Here is a 24,358-nt window from a genome sequence, read left to right as displayed (position 1 = left end):
CAAAAACTCTTGGGCTATTTCAGAACTGTGAAAACCCACCATACTCAAACTGTGTGTAAACGTTGAAAACTAAACACAAGGTTGACTACAGCCACAGTTGTTAATTAGAGATTAAAGCGGTTACAGCCGAGTAGTTCAATTTATTACACCTGAATTGCTTTAAGTCTCGGGATGCAACCTACGATTATTTTGATGGTTGAATAGCCATAAACAAATAGCTTTATAAGTACTATTCAGTGTCTTGTCAAATATTGAGGCATGTTGCTAACTAAGAAATTTAATTCAAACTAACTTTTCTGCTCATTAAAGTCTTACAAAGGAACTAATAATAACTCTCTGATACTTTTGTCCAAATTGGAAACATTGAGGAATATAATTGAGATCTGTAGCTCTATTCATGTGTCTGACAATACAACTATTTTGTCCTTTTTAAAATAAAATAAAAGCAAGGGCAAGCAAAGTGCTGATAAAAAAAAACAAATAATACTATTTCTATAAAAAAACTAAGCAATGTGCAGCAATGAAAACACCAAGGCTAGCTGGCCTCCTCAAAAAGAAAATATCATTTTATGATTACGATGATGTGTTCAGAAAGCTGCACACATATATATATATATATATATATATATATATATATATATATATATATATATATATATATATATATATATATATATATATATATATATATATATATATGTATATATATATATATATATATATATATATATATATATATATATATATATATATATATATATATATATATATATATATATATATATATATATTTTTATATATATATATATATATATATATATATATATATATATATATATATATATATATATATATATATATATATATATATATATATATATATACACTACCGTTCAAAAGTTTGGGGTCACATTGAAATGTCCTTATTTTTGAAGGAAAAGCACTGTACTTTTCAATGAAGATAACTTTAAACTAGTCTTAACTTTAAAGAAATACACTCTATACATTGCTAATGTGGTAAATGACTACTCTAGCTGCAAATGTCTGGTTTTTAGTGCAATATCTGCATAGGTGTATAGAGGCCCATTTCCAGCAACTATCACTCCAGTGTTCTAATGGTACAATGTGTTTGCTCATTGGCTCGGAAGGCTAATTGATGAGTAGAAAACCATTGTGCAATCATGTTCACACGTCTGAAAACAGTTTAGCTCGTTACAGAAGCCACAAACCTGACCTTCCTTTGAGCAGATTGAGTTTCTGGAGCATCACATTTGTGGGGGTCAATTAAATGCTCAAAATGGCCAGAAAAAGAGAACTTTCATCTGAAACTCGACAGTCTACTCTTGTTCTTAGAAATGAAGGCTATTCTACAAAATTGTTTGGGTGACCCCAAACTTTTGAACGGTAGTGTATATATATATATATATATATATATATATATATATATATATATATATATATATATATATATATATATATATATATATATATATATATATATATATATATATATATATATATATATATATATATATATATATATATATATATATATATATATGTGTATATATAGATATGTATTTTTATGTATGTATGTATATATATATATATATATATATATATATATATATATATATATATATATATATATATATATATATATATATATATATATATATATATATACATATATATATATATATATATACATATATATATATATATATATATATATATATATATATATATATATATATATATATATATATATATATATATGAATGTGTATATATATATATATGTGTATGTGTATATATATATATATATATATATACAGTATATATGAATGTGTATATATATATATATATATATATATATATATATATATATATATATATATATACATACTGTGTATATATATATATATATATATATATATATATATATATATATATATGAATGTGTATATATATATATATATATATATATATATATATATATATGAATGTGTATATATATATATATATATATATATATGTGTATGTACAAATTGCAGTCATATTAGGATATAATATACATTCAATTATAGCTAATGCTAATTGTCCAAATCAGTATAATTAGCAATTAGCTAAGAACACCCAACGCTAATATGTACATAGTTCGGTTGGAATGTAACATTGGAAAGTTGCCGCCCTCTAGACATGTGTAAATGTTGCAAACGGCCGCTTTAAGTAAATGTAACATGTTACTCCCCGCCTCTGGTCTTGCCCAAGGACACAACGGCAGTGACTATGAAGGCAGAAGGCGGTTTCCTTTCTAATTGGCCGTTACACCATCTCATTTGGCAGCGCCATGTTGTGGACCCCGTCGGTAGTACTCCACCATCTAAACACTGCAGCTCCATGCACCGTAATCTTTTGACTGGTTGACAGGGAATTGGCACTCCCGTCCATCAAACGCCAATGTTGCATTTTTCTCAAACAGAACCCGTCCAAGTAGAAAGTAACACCAAGTGATGGATGTCCTCCAGACAGGGATTAAGGGAATCACTGTTAAAAAAAGGATCACTACTTTGGATTTCGCTGCTGATGCCTTGAAGTCCCTTGCCGACCTCTGCCGAGCATACGTTATGAAGGCCTGATTCACAGCTTATTACCTACACTGGAAGAAAAGCCTCATCTGGAAGGTGTGCCATCAAAAAAGAGAGGCTCAGACGGATAAGAGCGAATGAAACGGCATTCTTCTTCATACAATGCGTCCACTCCGTCAGACCGTGGATCCGTGAGTGCAATGCCTGATGAGCCTCCACCAGGCAGCTCTTATAACGCATGGATCAATTGGGGCCTCGATGGCAACGAAGGGTCAGCGGGGTTTGATCACTTACAGTCCTCAAGTAGCGCTGCCTGTAAAACACCACCACTCCCGATATGTTCCCTGTTCGTCAATTAGCGGGAGTGTAGTGAGCAGAGGGGTCAGTGAGAGGGGTCGGTGTCAGGACAGATCCAGGTGGATTCTGAAAGATGTGCTGGGCTGAAACCAAACTGATTACAATCCCGTTCTCCATTTCTACAAAACCAGTGAAGTGGTCACGTTATGTAAATGGTAAATAAAAACAGAATGCAATGATTTGCAAATCCTTTTCAACTTATATTCAATTGAATAGACTGCAAAGACAAGATATTTAATGTTCCAACTGAGAAACTACATTTTGTTTCCCAAATAATCAGAATTTAATGGCAGCAACACATTGCAAGGGGCATTTTTACCACTGTGTTACATGGCCTTTCCTTTTAACAACACTCAGTAAACGTTTGGGAACTGAGGAAACACATTTTTGAAGCTTCTCAAGTGGAATTATTTCCCATTCTTGCTTGATGTACAGCTTAAAGGCCTACTGAAATGATTTTTTTTAATTTAAACGGGGATAGCAGATCTATTCTATGTGTCATACTTGATCATTTCGTGATATTTCCATATTTTCGCTGAAAGGATTTAGTATAGAACAACGACGATAAAGATCGCAACTTTTGGTATCTGATAAAAAAAAGGCTTGCCCCTACCGGAAGTAGCGTGACGTAGTCAGTTGAACATATACGCAAAGTTCACTATTGTTTACAATGATGGCCGCATGAAGTGAGAGAGATTCGGACCGAGAAAGCGACGATTTCCCCATTAATTTGAGCGAGGATGAAAGATTTGTGGATGAGTAAAGTGCAAGTGAAGGACTAGTGGGGAGTTGAAGCTATTCAGATAGGGAAGATGCTGTGAGAGGCGGGGGTGACCTGATATTCAGCTGGGAATGACTACAACAGTAAATAAACACAAGACATATATATACTCTATTAGCCACAACACAACCAGGCTTATATTTAATATGCCACAAATTAATCCCACATAAAAACACCTAGGTGTTTGTTATGCTAGCTCCTAACTACTAGCTACTAGCTCGAGCTAGTTATCGCAAGCGATCAAATGTTTGGAAGCGTACTCACGGTATCGCGTCTGCGTCTGTTAACGAAGTCAAAGTCCTCCTGGTAAGAGTCTCTGTTGTCCGAGTTCTTCGATCTTGACTGCATCTTTCGGGAATGTAAACAATGAAACACCGGCTGTGTTGTGTTGCTGACTTCCCTCGCAAAATACTCCGCTTCGCACCGACTTTCTTCTTTGCTTGCTCAGCTTCTTTCTCCATAATGCAATGAACAAATTGCAACAGATTCACCAACACAGATGTCCAGAATACTGTGGAATTATGAGATGAAAACAGCTATTTTGTATTGGCTTCAATGGGGAAGCCATACCTGTGTTCTACTGGCTACGTCACGCGCATACGTCATCCTCAAAGGCGTTTTGAACCGGAAGTTCCCCGGGGAATTTAAAATTGCACTATATAAGTTAACCCGGCCGTATTGGCATGTGTTGCAATGTTAAGATTTCATCATTGATATATAAACTATCAGACTGCGTGGTCGCTAGTAGTGGCTTTCAGTAGGCCTTTTAGTTGTTCAACAGTCCGGGGGTCTACGTTGTGGTATTTTAGGCTTCATAATGCGCCACACATTTTCAATGGGAGACAGGTCTGGACTACAGGCAGGCCAGTCTAGTACCCGCACTCTTTTACTACGAAGCCACGCTGTTGTAACACCTGGCTTGGCATTGTCTTGCTGAAATAAGCAGGGGCGTCCATGATAACGTTGCTTGGATGTCAACATATTTTGCTCCAAAACCTGTATGTACCTGAATAATGCCTTCACAGATGTGTAAGTTACCCATGCCTTGGGCACTAATACACACCCATACCATCACGGGTGCTGGCTTTAGAACTTTACGCCTAGAACAGTCCGGATGGTTATTTACCTCTTTGATCCGGAGGACACGACGTTCACAGTTTCCGAAAACAATTTGAAATGTGGACTCGTCAGACCGCAGAACACTTTTAAACTTTGCATCAGTCCATCTTAGATGAGCGAAGCCGGCGGCGTTTCTGGGTGTTGTTGATAAACGGCTTTGGCTTTTCATGGTAGAGTTTTAACTTGCACTTACAGATGTAGCGACCAACTGTAGTTACTGACAGTGGTTTTCTGAAGTGTTCCTGAGCCCATGTGGTGATATCCTTTACACACTGATTTCGCTTTTTGATGCAGTACCGCCTGAGGGATCATCGCTTACGTGCAGTGATTTTTCCAAATTCGCTGAACCTTTTGATGCTATTACGGACCGTAGATGGTGAAATCCCTAAATTCCTTGCAATAGCTGGTTGATAAATGTTGTTCTTAAACTGTTCAACAATTTGCTCACGCATTTGTTGACAAAGTGGTGACCCTCGCCCCGCCCTTGTTTGTGAATGACTGAGCATTTCACGGAATCATGGCACCCACCTGTTCCCAATTAGCCTCTTCACCTGTGGGATGTTCCAAATAAGTGTTTGATGAGCATTCCTCCACTTTTTTTAGTCTTTTGTGCCACTTGTGCCAGCTTTTTTTGAAACACGTTGGAGGCATCAAATTCCAAATGAGCTAATATTTGCAAAAAATAACAACGTTTCTCAGTTCGAACTTTAAATATGTTGTCTTTGCAGTCCATTCAACTGAATATAGGTTGAAAAGGATTTGCAAATCATTATATTCTGTTTTTATTTACCATTTACACAACGTGACAACTTCACTGGTTTTGGGTTTTGTACATGCATTTGTGTTCTAGTCCATCTTTGTCAGTTATGCTAGGTTCACACCAACGGCGCTTCGACGGCGCTTTAAAGCGGCATGTAAAGCGGCGTTATAGCGTAACAAAGCGTGATTAAAGCGTGAGGGTCGTAATGGATGGTGGGAAAGCTTGTAGTGAAGCGGGACATGCGGCAAGTTCGCCAAAAATTTTTAAACGGTTTAAAAAAATTTGGCGCTCTGTCAAGGATGGAATAAAGCGCAGAGAGCGTATCAAAGCGTGACAAAGCCTGACAAAGCTTGACTCAAAGCGTAGGAAAGCTTAACAGATATTGGTTCAAAGTGCGGACCCCAGTCTACAACTACAAATAGGAAGTGACTGTGATATTGACTAGTGACATTGAATATAAAAAAATAAAAGAAATGCCTTTTATTATTGTCACCTAGCATAAGAAATGAAAGATAGATATTTATTAAGATGACAAAGAAATAAAAGAAATGAAGATATACAACATAATAAATAATAAACATAATATAACGAAAAAAAAAGAGAAATTGAAAAAATAAATGAATATAAAACACAATAAATAATAAATAATAAACATAATATAACGGGGAAAAAAGAGAAATTGAAAAAATGAATGAATATAAAAAATAAAAGAAATGCCTTTTATTATTGTCAACTAGCATAAGAAATAAAAGATAGATATTTATTAAGATGACAAAGAAATAAAAGAAATGAAGATATAAAACATAATAAATAATAAACATAATATAACGAAAAAAAAGAGAAATTGAAAAAAATAAATGAATATAAAAAATGTGTGGAAAACAGTATACTGAGTTTTTCACATTTTTTTTAACTTATTTGTTTATCATATTTCTCTTTTTTAATACATTATGTGTTTTATCCTGTATTTAATAAAACAAAAATAGAAATCAAATACATAGATAAATCTAAAAAAATGTGGGGAAAACTTAGTATACTGAGTTTTTCACATTTTTTTTAACTTATTTGTTTATCATATTTCTCTTTTTTAATACATTATGTGTTTTATCCTGTATATAATAAAACAAAAAGAGAAATCAAATACATAGATAAATCTAAAAAAAATGTGGGGAAAACTTAGTATACTGAGTTTTTCACATTTTTTTTTACTTATTTGTTTATCATATTTCTCTTTTTTAATACATTATGTGTTTTATCCTGTATATAATAAAACAAAAAGAGAAATCAAATACATAAATAAATCTAAAAAAAATGTGGGGAAAACTTAGTATACTGAGTTTTTCACATTTTGTTCTTATTTTTGCTGTAACAATTGCACAACAGAGCTTGACAATCGTGTCAGAGCCTGATTTAAAGCGTCAGGATCGCATCAAAGCGTAATAAAGTTCAATAAAGCGTAATAAAACGTATCAAAGCGTGATTTCAAGCGTATCAAAGCGGCATCAAATCGTGAGGAACGGTAACAAAGGGGCAACTAATTCGTATCAGAGCGTATCAAAGCATAACATTACTTCGGAGATCGGGATATTCGTGGAAAAATTGACAAAAATGACGGCGCTTTGCTCGCCGCTTTAAAGCGCGGCAAACGCCGTTGATGTGAGCCAAGCATTAGGGATTGCATCTGATATTGAAGAGCTAAATAAAGCAACCATTGTGCTGCAATACTATAGGAATGGAGCTTGGATATACTTTAGGAGTAGTCAGTGTACAGCTTGTACCTCACACGTCCAAATGTTGTCCAAAGCGACAGTGACATTGTTTACTAGCACTGCCTGAAACTTCTTGAGCAGAGAATTCCCAGAGCGGCACAGGCTGTTACCGGAATCCACTTCTCCATGATGACATCAATGGTGGATGTTAGGCAGCTACTCCTCCACCTTTCTTTCGCTCCAGAATGCCTCACTGGTGCTCAATTGGGTTCAGGTGGTGAGGGAATACACTTTGGCTACTCCATCACCTTCACTTTTATCTCGCTGAGCAAGGCACTTGTCATCCTGGGAGTGTTTAAGTTCCTTATCATGGTTCTGAAGGAAAAATGTCACAGTACTTACTGGAATTCATGCGGTGTCATTTTCAGTGCATTGTAAGTACAATTGAGCTTATTTTCGTGGCGTGAATTAAATTAAAGTAAAAATTAATTACTTTGGGGATATTGATCATGAAATGATGTTCCTAGATTAAATACATGTTAATAAATACATTTTTTTAAAGAGAAAAAGCTGTATACGTTCTCCCATGCTGGTGCTACAGCACACATCTCATTGTGCTAAATGTGGAGGTTTTAAGTTGAACTAAATGTGATCTCTGAAAGGGGTACATTCTTCAATCAATGTTTATTTATATAGCCCTAAATCACAAGTGTCTCAAAGGGCTGCACAAGCCACAACGACATCCTCGGTTCAGAGCCCACATAAGGGCAAGGAAGAACTCACCACCCAGTGAGACGTCAATGTGAATGACTATGAGAAACCTTGGAGAGGACCGCAGATGTGGTTGACACCCCCCCCCCCTCTAGGGGAGACCGGATGCAATGGACGTCGAGTGGGTCTAACATAATATTGTGAGAGTCCAGTCCATAGTGGATCTAACATAATAGTGAGAGTCCAGTCCATAGTGGATTTAACATAATAGTGTGAGAGTCCAGTCCATAGTGGATCTAACATAATAGTGTGAGAGTCTAGTCCATAGTGGATCTAACATAATAGTGAGAGCCCAGTCCATAGTGGATCTAGCATAAGAGTGTGAGAGTCCAGTCCATAGTGGATTTAACATAATAGTGTGAGAGTCCAGTCCATAGTGGATCTAACATAATAGTGTGAGAGTCTAGTCCATAGTGGATCTAACATAATAGTGTGAGAGTCCAGTCCATAGTGGATCTAACATAATATTGTGAGAGTCCAGTCCACAGTGGATCTAACATAATAGTGAGAGTCCAGTCCATAGTGGATCTAACATAATAGTGAGAGTCCATTCCATAGTGGATCGAACATAATAGTGAGAGTCCAGTCCATAGTGGATTTAACATAATAGTGTGAGAGTCCAGTCCATAGTGGGTCTAGCATAATAGTGAGAGTCCAGTCCATAGTGGATCTAACATAATAGTGTGAGAGTCCAGTCTATAGTGGATCTAACATAATAGTGAGAGTCCAGTCCATAGTGGATCTAACATAATAGTGTGAGAGTCCAGTCCATAGTGGATCGACATAATAGTGAGAGTCCAGTCCATAGTGGATTCAACATAATAGTGTGAGAGTCCAGTCCATAGTGGATCTAACAAAATAGTGAGAGTCCAGTCCATAGTGGATCTAACATAATAGTGTGAGAGTCCAGTCCATAGTGGATCTAACATAATAGTGTGAGAGTCCAGTCCATAGTGGATCTAGCATAATATTGTGAAAGTCCAGTCCATAGTGGATCTAACATATTAGTGAGAGTCCAGTCCATAGTGGATCTAACATAATAGTGTGAGAGTCCAGTCCATAGTGGATCTAACATAATAGTGAGAGTCCAGTCCACAGTGGGGCCAGCAGGAGATCATCTTGAGTGGAGACAGGTCAGCAAATTCCGGATCAAAGTACAGTAACACACCAAAACGGCGTCCATAGTCCCACCAGCAGCTGTTACAGCTGCAATGTCCGAGGCCGCCAGTGTGCAAAAGTGTCACGCTGTTCACATTCGCCTCAAAGTTTACAGTCTGTGAAACCTTCCCCAACTTCTGGCCAGCGCACAGCAGGTAGAACCAACTTTCCTTTCCCGCCTTCCGTAACTGGCGGCGCCTGAATGGGCGTTCCTGTGATGGCGGCCCTAAGTGCAGCACACTCGTGGGATTACAGTTTTCCCCATGAATCCGCCTTGTTAGCCACAGTTCACACACACGACTCACTAGGACGACTGCAGAGTCGTACACAAACAATGAGGCGGTCTTTTGATAAATATTTGAACATTGGGAACCTCCTGAATCACAACAGTTATATTCATGTAATCACTTTGAAGTAATCATTTTTGACAAGGACAGAAACAAGAAGCCCTTCATGTCTATGAAGTTAGCAGTTTTGTATTGGGAGTGTCCCGATACAAATGTTTTTGTACAATACTAAATTTGGAGCCTTGAGTATTGGCCAATACCAATATTGATCCGATGCGATATCGCCACGAATCATACATGGTTGTATGACTTTGTAGTATGGACTCTTAGAAAAGGCTCGATCATGTCATAATCAGTTGGTGGTGAACCCCGAGATGCAGGAAAATATGACTTTAATAGGATAACAGGAGACAGGATACCAGGAAACCAATCACCGAGCCCTGACTGGAGGGCGAGGCAGGCATAAATAGCAGCCAGCTGGTTGACAACCGGTGTGGCCAGGCTGCCAATCAGCAGCAGGTGAGGGGAAACCGCACTCAGGGAGCCGAGCAGGAAATGGAACCACAATAAGAGCGCTGACAAGGAAACACAACCCAACGTAAAATGTGACAGATCACCTCAGATAGAGTGATATAGTCCGAAAAATACGGTATATTAAGTACTATAAGGCAGTGAATCTCAAATTGTGGTACGCAGGCTCCATCTAGTGGTACGCCAAAGATTATTTTCCTGTGTACTGTTTAAACTGTGTAACGTTACAGTGGTCAAAAATATGAATTAATTATTAATTATTGGGGACGGCGTGGGGCGGTTGGGAGAGTGTCCGTGCCAGCAACCTGAGGGTTCCCTGGTTCGATCCCCACCTGCTAGCAACCTCGTCACGTGCGTCGTGTCCTTGGGCAAGACACCTCAACCTTGCTCCTGATTGTGGTTAGGGCCTTGCATGGCAGCTCCCGCCATCAGTGTGTGAATGTGTGTGTGTGAATGTGGAAATAGTGTCAAAGCGCTTTGGGTACCTTGAAGGTACAAACCCCGTTTCCATATGAGTTGGGAAATGGTGTTAGATGTAAATATAAACGGAATACAATGATTTACACAAATAATACATGAACCCACGCATCGCAACGGTAATACAATAGATCTAGTGCTTGTCAGGGGTGTCACCACCTCCAAAGTTATGATACTTCCATATACTAAAGTAATGTCCGATCATTACCTTATAAAATTTGAAGTTTTGACTCTTTGTCAACAAGTTAATAATAATAATAACTGCTATAGCGGCCGCAACATTAATGCTGCCACAACGATGACTCTTGCTGACCTACTGCCTTCGGTAATAGCACCATTCCCAAATTATGTCGGCTCTATTGATAAACTCACTAACAACTTTGACGATGCCTTGCGCGAAATTATTGATAGTATAGCACCGCTAAAGCAAAAAAGGGCCCCTAAAAGGCGCACCCCATGGTTTACAGAAGAAATTAGAGCTCATAAATTATCATGTAGAAAACTGGAACGCAAATGGCGCGCGACTAAACTTGAGGTTTTCCATCAAGCATGGAGTGATAGTTTAATAACTTATAAACGCATGCTTACCTTAGCTAAAACTAAATACTACTCAAATCTCATCCGCCTCAACAAAAACGATCCTAAATTTCTGTTTAGTACAGTAGCATCGCTAACCCAACAAGGGACTCCTCCCAGTAGCTCCACCCACTCGGCAGATGATTTTATGAATTTCTTTAATAAGAAAATTGAACTCATTAGAAAGGAGATTAAAGACAACGCATCCCAGCTACAACTGGGCTCTATTAACACAAATACGACTGTATATACGACGGACACTGCCCTCCAAAATAGTCTCTCTATTTTTGATGAAATAACATTAGAGGAATTATTACAGCGTGTAAGTGGGATAAAACAAACAACATGTTTACTTGACCCACTTCCTGGGAAACTTATCAAGGAACTGTTTGTATTATTAGGTCCATCAGTGTTAAATATTATAAACTTATCACTTTCCTCCGGCACTGTTCCCCTAGCATTCAAAAAAGCGGTTATTCATCCTCTGCTCAAAAGACCTAACCTCGATCCTGACCTCATGGTAAACTACCGACCGGTCTCCCACCTTCCGTTTATTTCCAAAATTCTCGAAAAAACTGTTGCACAGCAGCTAAATGAACACTTAGTGACTAACAATCTCTGTGAACCTTTTCAATCCGGTTTCAGGGCAAATCACTCTACGGAGACAGCCCTCGCAAAAATGACTAATGATCTATTGCTAACGATGGATTCTGATGCGTCATCTATGTTGCTGCTTCTTGATCTTAGCGCCGCTTTCGATACCGTCGATCATAATATTTTATTAGAGCGTATCAAAACACGTATTGGTATGTCAGACTTAGCCTTGTCTTGGTTTAACTCTTATCTTACTGACAGGATGCAGTGCGTCACCCATAACAATGTGACCTCGGACTATGTCAAGGTAACGTGCGGAGTTCCCCAGGGTTCGGTTCTTGGCCCTGCACTCTTTAGTATTTACATGCTGCCGCTGGGTGACATCATACGCAAGTACGGTGTTAGCTTTCACTGTTATGCTGATGACACCCAACTCTACATGCCCCTAAAGCTGACCAACACGCCGGACTGTAGTCAGCTGGAGGCGTGTCTTAATGAAATTAAACAATGGATGTCCGCTAACTTTTTGCAACTCAACGCTAAGAAAACGGAAATGCTGATTATCGGTCCTGCTAGACACCAACATCTATTTAATAATACCACCTTAACATTTGACAACCAAACAATTAAACAAGGAGACTCGGTAAAGAATCTGGGTATTATCTTCGACCCAACTCTCTCGTTTGAGTCACACATTAAGAGTGTTACTAAAACGGCCTTCTTTCATCTCCGTAATATCGCTAAAATTCGTTCCATCTTGTCCACTAGCGACGCTGAGATCATTATTCATGCGTTCGTTACGTCTCGTCTCGATTACTGTAACGTATTATTTTCGGGCCTCCCTATGTCTAGCATTAAAAGATTACAGTTGGTACAAAATGCGGCTGCAAGGCTTTTGACAAAAACAAGAAAGTTTGATCATATTACGCCTATACTGGCTCACTTGCACTGGCTTCCTGTGCACTTAAGATGCGACTTTAAGGTTTTACTACTTACGTATAAAATATTACACGGTTTAGCTCCAGCCTATCTCGCCGATTGTATTGTACCATATGTCCCGACAAGAAATCTGCGTTCAAAGAACTCCGGCTTATTAGTGATTCCCAGAGCCAAAAAAAAGTCTGCGGGCTATAGAGCGTTTTCTATTCGGGCTCCAGTACTCTGGAATGCCCTCCCGGTAACAGTTAGAGATGCTACCTCAGTAGAAGCATTTAAGTCCCATCTTAAAACTCATTTGTATAATCTAGCCTTTAAATAGACCCCCCCTTTTTTAGACCAGTTGATCTGCCGTTTCTTTTCTTCTCTCCTCTTCTCCCCTGTCCCTTGCGAGGGGGAGTTGCATAGGTCCGGTGGCCATGGATGAAGTGCTGGCTGTCCAGAGCCGGGACCCCGGGTGGACCACTAGCCTGTGCATCGGTTGGGGACATCTCTGCGCTGCTGACCCGTCTCCGCTCGGGATGGTTTCCTGTTGGCCCCGCTGTGGACTGGACTCCCGCTGATGTGTTGGATCCACTGTGGACTGGACTTTCACAATGTTATGTCAGACCCACTCGACATCCGTTGCTTTCGGTCTCCCCTAGAGGGGGGGGGTTACCCACATATGCGGTCCTCTCCAAGGTTTCTCATAGTCATTCACCGACGTCCCACTGGGGTGAGTTTTTCCTTGCCCGTATGTGGGCTCTGTACCGAGGATGTCGTTGTGGCTTGTACAGCCCTTTGAGACACTTGTGATTTAGGGCTATATAAATAAACATTGATTGATTGATTGATTTGCAAATCATTTCCAACCCATATTCAGTTGAATATGCTACAAAGACAACATATTTGATGTTCAAAATGATAAACATTTTTTTTTTTTTGCAAATAATCATTAACTTTAGAATGTGATGCCAGCAACACGTGACAAAGAAGTTGGGAAAGGTGGCAATAAATACTGATAAAGTTGAGGAATGCTCATCAAACACTTATTTGGAACATCTCACAGGTGAACAGGCAAATTGGGAACAGGTGGGTGCCATGATTGGGTATAAAAGTAGATTCCATGAAATGCTCAGTCATTCACAAACAAGGATGGGGCGAGGGTCACCACTTTGTCAACAAATGCGTGAGCAAATTTTTGAACAGTTTAAGAAAAACCTTTCTCAACCAGCTATTGCAAGGAATTTAGGGATTTCCCCATCTACGCTCCGTAATATCATCAAAGGGTTCAGAAAATCTGGAGAAATCACTGCACGTAAGCAGCTAAGCCCGTGACCTTCCATCCCTCAGGCTGTACTGCATCAACAAGCAACATCAGTGTGTAAAGGATATCACCGCATGGGCTCAAACCGTTTATCAACAACACCCAGAAACGCCGTCGGCTTCGCTGGGCCTGAGCTCATCTAAGATGGACTGATGCAAAGTGGAAAAGTGTTCTGTGGTCTGACGAGTCCACATTTCAAATTGTTTTTGGAAACTGTGGACGTCGTGTCCTCCGGACCAAAGAGGAAAAGAACCATCTGGATTGTTCTAGGCGCAAAGTTGAAAAGCCAGCATGTGTGATGGTATGGGGGTGTATTAGTGCCCAAGACATGGGTAACTTACACATCTGTGAAGGCGCCATTAATGCTGAAAGGTACGTACAGGTTTTGGAGCATCCAAGCAACGTTACCATGGACGCCCCTGCTTATTTCAGCAAGACAATGCCAAGCCACGTGTTACATCAACGTGGCTTCATAGTAAAAGAGTGCGGGTACTAGACTGGCCTGCCTGTAGTCCAGACCTGTCTCCCATTGAAAATGTGTGAAGCCTAAAATAGCAGAAGGGAGACCCCCGGACTGTTGAACAACTTAAGCTGTACATCAAGCAAGAATGGGAAAGAATTCCACCTGAGAAGCTTCAAAAATGTGTCTCCTCAGTTCCCAAACCTTTACTGAGTGTTGTTAAAAGGAAAGGCCATGTAACACAGTGGTGAACATGCCCTTTCCCAACTACTTTGGCACGTGTTGCAGCCATGAAATTCCAAGTAAATTATTTTTTGCAAAAAAAATAAATAAAGTTTATGAGTTTGAACATCAAATATGTTGTCTTTGTAGTGCATTCAACTGAATATGGCTTGAAAAGGATTTGCAAATCATTGTATTCCGTTTATATTTACATCTAACACAATTTCCCAACTCATATGGAAACGGGGGTTTGTAGAAAAGCACTCTACAAGTATTATTTGTTAAATAAAACCTCCGCCTTGTTTTTTTAATGAATACTTGGGCCTACTTGCACTGTTTTAACGAGGTCATGATGGCGGTACTCGGAGAGCCACATTTTGACTGAGGTGAGTGAAGAAGGTTTGAGAACCACCGCTCTAAGGGATGGAAACCAGCATGTCATAGTTTGATTTATTGATTTGTTTTGTTTTTGTTTCACCTACTTTCATTTTGCTTCCAACCCAAAAAAGGGACAATTGACTGATTGAGAGGCGTTTGTGTGTTTGGTTCTGAGTGTGTTTTCTCAGCATTTGTAATGAAAACTGAAATGATACAAATCCTTTTTTTGTGTGCAGGTTGGCAGGCAATAAGGCTTGACAGAAGATGCGACGGGGCCGGTGTTTTATCAGATGGCTGGGGACAGGAATGGCCGTCGTCTATTTGCTAAACGTGGTCTGGGGCCAAGACACAGACGGTAAGAGCGGAGTGTCATGTCAGAAACTGTCCGTACGGATGCTGTTTGGACGGGATGAAGGGATGATTGCATGTGCCATTGACGTTTGTACAAAGGAGCAGCGGGAACAAACATTGTTGTAAACATGGACTATTTTCAAACTTCTATTCAAGTGTCGTTTGACAAGATCCTCAACAGTGCTAATCTTATCACAACTACACTTTTGTATAATAGATTTTATTTGTAAAAAGCACTTTACGTTGAGCAAACAACCTCCAAGTGCCACAGTGTTAAAAAAAGAAAAAGAAAATAGTAATAATAATAATAATTAAAGCTGCAAGCAGCGTTGGTCGGGTCCGCATTTTGGCTGGTGCTAGTCCTAGGTGTCCCAATACTTTTGTCCAGTGGTAGTCCTGAGTGAGACCTACATAGAGGTTTTTGTTGCATGTCTCTGCGATATTCGTACTGGGAGTTAGAGGAAGTTGTGTCTGTGTTTTTTTCCTATGTGCTGCGGCACAGTGGTTCTTTTCTTTGAAGGCTCATAAAATCAAAACCGTAGCACTTATTAAAACACTTTCTGCAACTTTTAATCAGAAGGGTTCAATCTCTCTCCTGTAGCACTTTGAAGCCAAAATGACAAATGCGCTCAGAGGAGATAATGTTTGATGTTTGGTGACCGATGTTTGGTGACTGATTTTAGCACTTTTCTTTTAAAATGAAGTTCTTTTAATCTTCTTTCATAAAATAAAAAAATGTTTTATTGTGACCTTTTCTGTATAAATACTACTTATCCCATAGTGTGGCTGTTCCTATAACCTTATATTTATAGTTGTATGTATTCTGTTTTTTTTATTTTATTATTCTGGCAAAATTCAGATGTAATCCTATTTAAAACATTTTTTTTTTACACAATTACACAAAACATTTAGTTTTTTATCGCAATACACCTTTTTTCTTATGCTCTCACAACTTTATTCTTGTAATGTTTGGAATTGTATTTAATAATGTTCCAACTTTTTTTCTTGCACTATTACACTTTTTTTTTTTTTTTTTTTTCTTGACTGATTTAAGCCCCTTTCTTCTAAAATTAACTTCTTTTAATCTTCTTTCATAAAATTAAAAAATATATATTGTGACTTTTTCTGTATAAATACTACTTATCCCATGTATATAACCTTATATTTATAGTAGTATTTATTCTGTTTTTTTATTTTTATTATTATTCTGGCAAAATTCAGATGTAATCCTATTTAAAAAAAAATGTTTTACACAATTACAAAAAACATTTTTTTTTTTATTGCAATCCATCATTTTTTCTTATGCTCTCACAACTTTATTCTTGTATTGTTTGGACTTTTATTTAATAATGTTCCAACTTTTTTCCTCAAACTATTACACTTTTTTTTTTTTTTTTTCATGACTGATTTTAGCACTTTTCTTCTAATATTGACTTATTTGAATCTTCTTTCATTACATAAAACAATTGTTATTGTGACTTTATCCTGCAAAGTGCGGCTGTTCCTATAACGTTAATAGTTTTATTTATTCCGTTGTTTTTTTTATTCTGGCAAATTTCAGATGTAATCCTATTTAAAACATTTTTATTGTAGTTATTTGACTTTGTCATTTTGTGGTACTACCCCTAATACTGCAAAGTGGTTTCAAAGTGTTTGCAGGAAAAAACATAAAAAATAAATACAATTAAAAAAACCTGCTTCTTTATAATACAGGAAGGGTGAATAATATAGTAAGGTAAGCAAGTGAAAGATAACATGAATATCATGAAGTATTGTGACACGACAGTGTGGCGCTCATATCAACTTTTCCTCCACTAAGCACATGTTGCTGTGAAATTGTGCTTCAGCTGCTATTTCATGCTTTTATGCTGCTTGACAGGAAACCCTTTTTTCTGTAGTACTGCAGGGATATTTTTACAAACTATTATGACTGTCATGGTTTTTCCAATTACTGCAATGTTATTCTCTTAGTAGCATACACTTTTTACGTAATATTACTTGTCTAATCTTGTTATTTTACAACTTTTCACTCGCACTGTTACAACCTTGCTGTGACATGATATTTTTCCTATAATATCATATATTTATTCTTCTAAAATGTATTGTTTTTTTCCTATTATGATTTTATTTTTTTATAGCATTACTATTTTTTATTTTATTTTATTTTATTTTTTTTAAGTAATGACGACTCTTTTCTTGCACTTGAATGACGTTATTCCTGTAGCAAGTTTATTCTCATATTATTACTATGTATTCTCTTAAAATGTGGACTTTTTCTTGGATTATTTTGAAACGTTTTTTTTTTTGGTTTTTTTTACACAATTACAAGAAAACATTTTGTTTGTTTTTTATCGCAATACACCTTTTTTCTTATGCTCTCACAACTTTATTCTTGGAATTGTATTTAGTAATGTTCTAACTTGTTTTCTTGCACTATTACACCTTTTTTTCAATTTTTTTTTTCTTGACTGATTTTAGCACTTTTCTTCTAAAATTAACTTATTTTAATCTTCTTTCATAACATAATTTTTTTTTTTTTATTGTGACTTTTTCTGTATAAATACTACTTATCTCATAGTGTGGCTGTTCCTATAACCTTATATTTATAGTTGTATTTATTCTGCTTTTTTAAAATTATTATTCTGACAAAATTCAGATTTTTTTTTACACAATTACAAAAAACATTAAAACAATTTTTATCGCAATCCACCCTTTTTTCTTATGCTCTCACAACTTTATTCTTGTAATGTTTGGAATTTTATTTAATAATGTTCCAACTTTTTTTCTTCCACTATTACACTTTAAAAAATATTTATATAAATATATATTTTTTTTTATCTTGACTGATTTTAGCACTTTTCTTCTAAAATTAACTTATTTTAATCTTCTTTCACAACATAAAAAACATCTTGTATTGTGACTTTTTCTGGATGAATACTACATATCCCATAGTGCGGCTGTTCCTATAACCTTTTTTTTATTATTATTCTGGCAAAATTCAGATGTAATCCTATTTAAAACATTTTTTTTTCACAATGAAAATAAACATTAAACATTTTTTATCGCAATCCACCCTTTTTTCTTATGCTCTCACAACTTTATTCTTGTATTGTTTGGACTTTTATTTAATAATGTTCCAACTTTTTTTCTTGCACTACTACACTTTTTTTTTTATTTCTTTTTTTTTTACTTGACTGATTTTAGCACTTTTCTTCTAAAATTAACTTATTTTAATCTTCTTTCATAACATAAAATTATTTTTATTGTGACTTTATCCTGTACAAACACTACTTATCCCATAGTGCGGCTGTTCCTATAACCTTATATTTATAGCTTTATTTATTCAGTTTATTTTGGAAAAATTCAGATGTAATCCTATTTAAAACATTTTTATTGTAGTTCTTTGACTTTGTCATAATTTTGTAGTACTACCCCTAATACTGCAAAGTTGTTCCAAAGTATTTGCATCAAAAACATTATTTTATTTAGTTATTTTTGGGTTAAAACTCAATAAAGCAACCATTTTTCTGGGCCAACCTCAGCAAGGTTAAGCAAGTGAAAGATAAAGTGAATATTATGAAGTATTGTGACACGACAGTGTGACGCTCATATCAACTTTTCCTCCACTAAGCACATGTTGCTGTGAAATTGTGCTTCAGCTGCTATTTCATGCTTTTATGCTGCTTGACAGAAAACCTTTTTTTCTGTAGTACTGTAGGGAGATTTTTACAAACTATTATGACTGTCATGGTTTTTCCAATTACTGCAATGTTATTCTCTTAGTAGCATACACTTTTTACATAATATTACTTGTCTAATCTTGTTATTTTACAAATTTTCACTCGCACTGTTACAACCTTGCTGTGACATGATTTTTTTTCTATAATATCATATCTTTATTCTTCTAAAATGTATTGTTTTTCTCCTATTATTATTTTATTTTTGCATAGCATTACTATTTTTTTTTATTTTTAAATTTTTTTAAAGTAATGACGACTCTTTTCTTGCACTTGAATGACTTTATTCCTGTAGCAAGTTTATTCTCATATTATTACTATGTATTCTCTTAAAATTTGGACTTTTTCTTGGATTATTTCAAACGTTTTTTTTGTTTTTTGTTTTTTTTTACACAATTACAAGAAAACATTTTGGTTTTTTTATCGCAATACACCTTTTTTCTTATGCTCTCACAACTTTATTCTTGGAATTGTATTTAATAATGTTCTAACTTTTTTTCTTGCACTATTACACTTTTTTTTTATTTAATTTTTTTTCTTGACTGGTTTTAGCACTTTTCTTCTAAAATTAACTTATTTTAATCTTTTTTCACAACATAATTATTATTTTTTTATTGTGACTTTTTCTGTACAAATACTACTTATCCCAAAGTGTGGCTGTTCCTATAACCTTATATTTATAGTTGTATTTATTCTGCTTTTTTAAAATTATTATTCTGGCAAAATTCAGATGTAATCCTATTTAAAACATTTTTTTTTTTACACAATTACAAAAAACATTAAACATTTTTTATCGCAATCCACCCTTTTTTCTTATGCTCTCACAACTTTATTCTTGTAATGTTTGGAATTGTATTTAATAATGTTCCAACTTTTTTTTTTCCACTATTACACTTAAAAAAAAAAAATATATATATATATATATATATATATATATATATATATATATATATATATATATATATATATATATATATATATATATATATATATATATATATATTTTTTTTTTATCTTGACTGATTTTAGCACTTTTCTTCTAAAATTAACTTATTTTAATATTCTTTCATAACATAAAAAAAATGTTGTATTGTGACTTTTTCTGTCTAAATACTACTTATCCCATAGTGCGGCTGTTCCTATAACCTTACATTTATAGTTGTATTTATTTATTTATATTTTTAATTCTGGCAAAATTCAGATGTAATCCTATTTAAAAAATACTTTTTTTCACAATTACAAAAAACATTTTTTTTTTTTAATCCCAATCCACCTTTTTCTTAATTCTCTCACAACTTTATTCTTGTATTGGTTGGACTTTTATTTAATAATGTTCCAACTTTTATCCTCGCACTATTACACTTTCATGACTGATTTTAGCACTTTTCTTCTAAAATTAACTTATTTTAATCTTTTTTCACAACATAAAACAATCTTTATTGTGACTTTATCCTGTATAAATACTACTTATCCCATAGTGTGGCTGTTCCTATAACCTTATATTTATAGTTGTATTTATTCAGTTTTTTTAATTTATTCTGGAAAAATTCAGATGTAATCCTATTTAAAACATTTTTATTGTAGTTATTTGACTTTGTCATAATTTTGTAGTACTACCCCTAATACTGCAAAGTTGTTTCAAAGTGTTTACAACAAAAACATTATTTTGTGTAGTTATGTTTGGGTTACAACTTAATAAAGCAACCATTTTTGTGGGCCAACCTCAGCAAGGTTAAGCAAGTGAAAGATAAAATGAATATTATGAAGTATTGTGACACGACAGTGTGACGCTCATATCAACTTTTCCTCCACTAAGCACATGTTGCTGTGAAATTGTGCTTCAGCTGCTATTTCATGCTTTTATGCTGCTTGACAGAAAACCTTTTTTTCTGTAGTACTGTAGGGAGATTTTTACAAACTATTATGACTGTCATGGTTTTTCCAATTACTGCAATGTTATTCTCTTAGTAGCATACACTTTTTACATAATATTACTTGTCTAATCTTGTTATTTTACAACTTTTTACTCGCACTGTTACAACCTTGCCGTGACATGATTTTTTTCCTATAATATTATATCTTTATTCTTCTAAAATGTATTGTTTTTCTCTTATTATGATTTTATTTTTTTATAGCATTACTATTTTTTATTTTAAGTAATGACGACTCTTTTCTTGCACTTGAATGACTTTATTCCTGTAGCAAGTTTATTCTCATATTATTACTATGTATTCTCTTAAAATGTGGACTTTTTCTTGGATTATTTCAAACGTTTTTTTTTTTGTTTTTGTTTTTTACACAATTACAAGAAAACATTTTGTTTTTTTTATCGCAATACACCTTTTTTCTTATGCTCTCACAACTTTATTCTTGGAATTGTATTTAATAATGTTCTAACTTTTTTTCTTGCACTATTACACTTTTTTTTTATTTAATTTTTTTTCTTGACTGATTTTAGCACTTTTCTTCTAAAATTAATTTATTTTAATTTTCTTTCATAACATTTTTTTTTATTTTTTTTTGTGACTTTTTCTGTACAAATACTTCTTATCCCAAAGTGTGGCTGTTCCTATAACCTTATATTTATAGTTGTATTTATTCTGCTTTTTTAAAAATTATTATTCTGGCAAAATTCAGATGTAATCCTATTTAAAACATATTTTTTTACACAATTACAAAAAGCATTTAAACATTTTTTATCGCAATCCACCCTTTTTTCTTATGCTCTCACAACTTTATTCTTGTAATGTTTGGAATTGTATTTAATAATGTTCCAACTTTTTTTCTTCCACTATTACACTTAAAAAAAAAAAAAAATATATATATATATATATATATATATATATATATATATATATATATATATATATATATATATATATATATATATATATATATATATATATATATATATATATATATATATATATATATATAAATATATATATTTTTTATCTTGACTGATTTTAGCACTTTTCTTCTAAAATTAACTTATTTTAATATTCTTTCATAACATAAAAAAAATTTTGTATTGTGACTTTTTCTGTCTAAATACTACTTATCCCATAGTGCGGCTGTTCCTATAACCTTACATTTATAGTTGTGTTTATTTATTTATTTTTTTAATTCTGGCAAAATTCAGATGTAATCCTATTTAAAACATACTTTTTTACACAATTACAAAAAACATTTTTTTTTTTAATCCCAATACATCTTTTTCTTAATTCTCTCACAACTTTATTCTTGTTCTGGTTGGACTTTTATTTAATAATGCTCCAACTTTTATCCTCGCACTATTACACTTTCATGACTGATTTTAGCACTTTTCTTCTAAAATTAACTTATTTTAATCTTCTTTCATAACATAAAACTATTTTTATTGTGACTTTATCCTGTATAAACACTACTTATCCCATAGTGCGGCTGTTCCTATAACCTTATATTTATAGCTGTATTTATTCAGTTTATTTTGGAAAAATTCAGATGTAATCCTATTTAAAACATTTTTATTGTAGTTCTTTGACTTTGTCATAATTTTGTAGTACTACCCCTAATACTGCAAAGTTGTTTCAAAGTGTTTGCAACAAAAACATTATTTTATTTAGTTATTTTTGGGTTACAACTCAATAAAGCAACCATTTTTGTGGGCCAACCTCAGCAAGGTTAAGCAGGTGAAAGATAAAATGAATATTATGAAGTATTGTGACACGACAGTGTGACGCTCATATCAACTTTCCCTCCACTAAGCACATGTTGCTGTGAAATTGTGCTTCAGCTGCTATTTCATGCTTTTATGCTGCCTGACAGAAAACCCCAGCACATATGCAAATGACGACATATTTACTGATAAATGTCCCGCACTGCTGTTACTCGATGCTGCTGAAAGAGACAACATTACTAGAGGCGGAGGGCCAACGTGACGTCACAAATACACTAGCTATTACACCATGTGGTGACATTTCCAGCTCCCCCACACTTTTATGGTATGGCCCACAGTGGGCGCTTCCTGCTCTTATTAGGTCAGAGCAAGCGGTGGTGTTATGGGCCTGCGTGAGCTCTTTAGTTCCACCCAGGGATGATCTGGGTTTGAGCTGGGGATTCTTCACCTCCCCCTCAACATGGCGAGCCCTCATCTTCTCCCTTGTAAATCCCCTTCCTTCATGGCCCACCTCAAGGCACCTTTAGCCTTTTCGCTAATTCCAGACCTGAAGTGAACGTGCTTAAACGGTATATGTACAAACCCCGTTTCCATATGAGTTGGGAAATTGTGTTAGATGTAAATATAAACGGAATACAATGATTTGCAATTAATTTCCAACCCATATTCAGTTGAATATGCTACAAAGACAACATATTTGAGGTTCAAACTCATAAACTTTTTTTTTTTTTGCAAATAATCATTAACTTTAGAATTTGATGGCAGCAACACGTGACAAAGAAGTTGGGAAAGGTGGCAATAAATACTGATAAAGTTGAGGAATGCTCATCAAACACTTATTTGGAACATCCCACAGGTGTGCACGCAAATTGGGAACGGGTGGGTGCCATGATTGGGTATAAAAGTAGATTCCCTGAAATGCTCAGTCATTCACAAACAAGGATGGGGCGAGGGTCACCACTTTGTCAACAAATGCCTGAGCAAATTGTTGAACAGTTTAAGAAAACCCTTTCTCAAGCAGCTATTGCAAGGAATTTAGGGATTTCACCATCTACGCTCCGTAATATCATCAAATGGTTCAGAGAATGTGGAGAAATCACTGCACGTAAGCAGCTAAGCCCGTGACCTTCCGTCTCTCAGGCTGTACTGCATCAACAAGCCACATCAGTGTGTAAAGGATATCACCACATGGGCTCAGGAACACTTCAGAAACCCACTGTCAGTAACTACAGTTGGTCGCTACATCTGTAAGTGCAAGTTAAAACTCTCCTATGAGGCGAAAACCTTTTATCAACAACACCCAGAAACGCCGTCAACTTCGCTGGGCCTGAGCTCATCTAAGATGGACTGATACAAAGTGGAAAAGTGTTCTGTGGTCCGACGAGTCCACATTTCAAATTGTTTTTGGAAACTGTGGACGTCGTGTCCTCCGGACCAAAGAGGAAAAGAACCATCCGGATTGTTATAGGTGCAAAGTGTAAAAGGCAGCATGTGTGATGGTATGGGGGTGTATTAGTGCCCAAGACATGGGTAACTTACACATCTGTGAAGGCACCATTAATGCTGAAAGGTACATACAGCTTTTGGAGCAACATATGTT

At 35.3% G+C, this 24,358-nt stretch overlaps 1 long non-coding RNA gene across 1 annotated transcript in view; it reads left to right on the top strand.

Moving 5' to 3' along the window:
- Window positions 1-24,358, top strand: part of LOC133656754 (uncharacterized) — a 245,655-nt gene that overhangs the window by 186,853 nt on the left and 34,444 nt on the right. The window contains exon 3 of the long non-coding RNA XR_009827155.1: window positions 15,249-15,367. This is a non-coding gene — a long non-coding RNA (uncharacterized LOC133656754). The remainder of the gene's footprint in view (window positions 1-15,248; window positions 15,368-24,358) is intronic.

The sequence above is a fragment of the Entelurus aequoreus genome, linkage group LG09 (genome assembly GCF_033978785.1).
Source record: "Entelurus aequoreus isolate RoL-2023_Sb linkage group LG09, RoL_Eaeq_v1.1, whole genome shotgun sequence".
Classification (NCBI taxonomy): domain Eukaryota; kingdom Metazoa; phylum Chordata; class Actinopteri; order Syngnathiformes; family Syngnathidae; genus Entelurus; species Entelurus aequoreus.
Note: the sequence above shows the minus strand (reverse complement) of the source record. Positions and strands in the feature narration are given on the sequence as shown.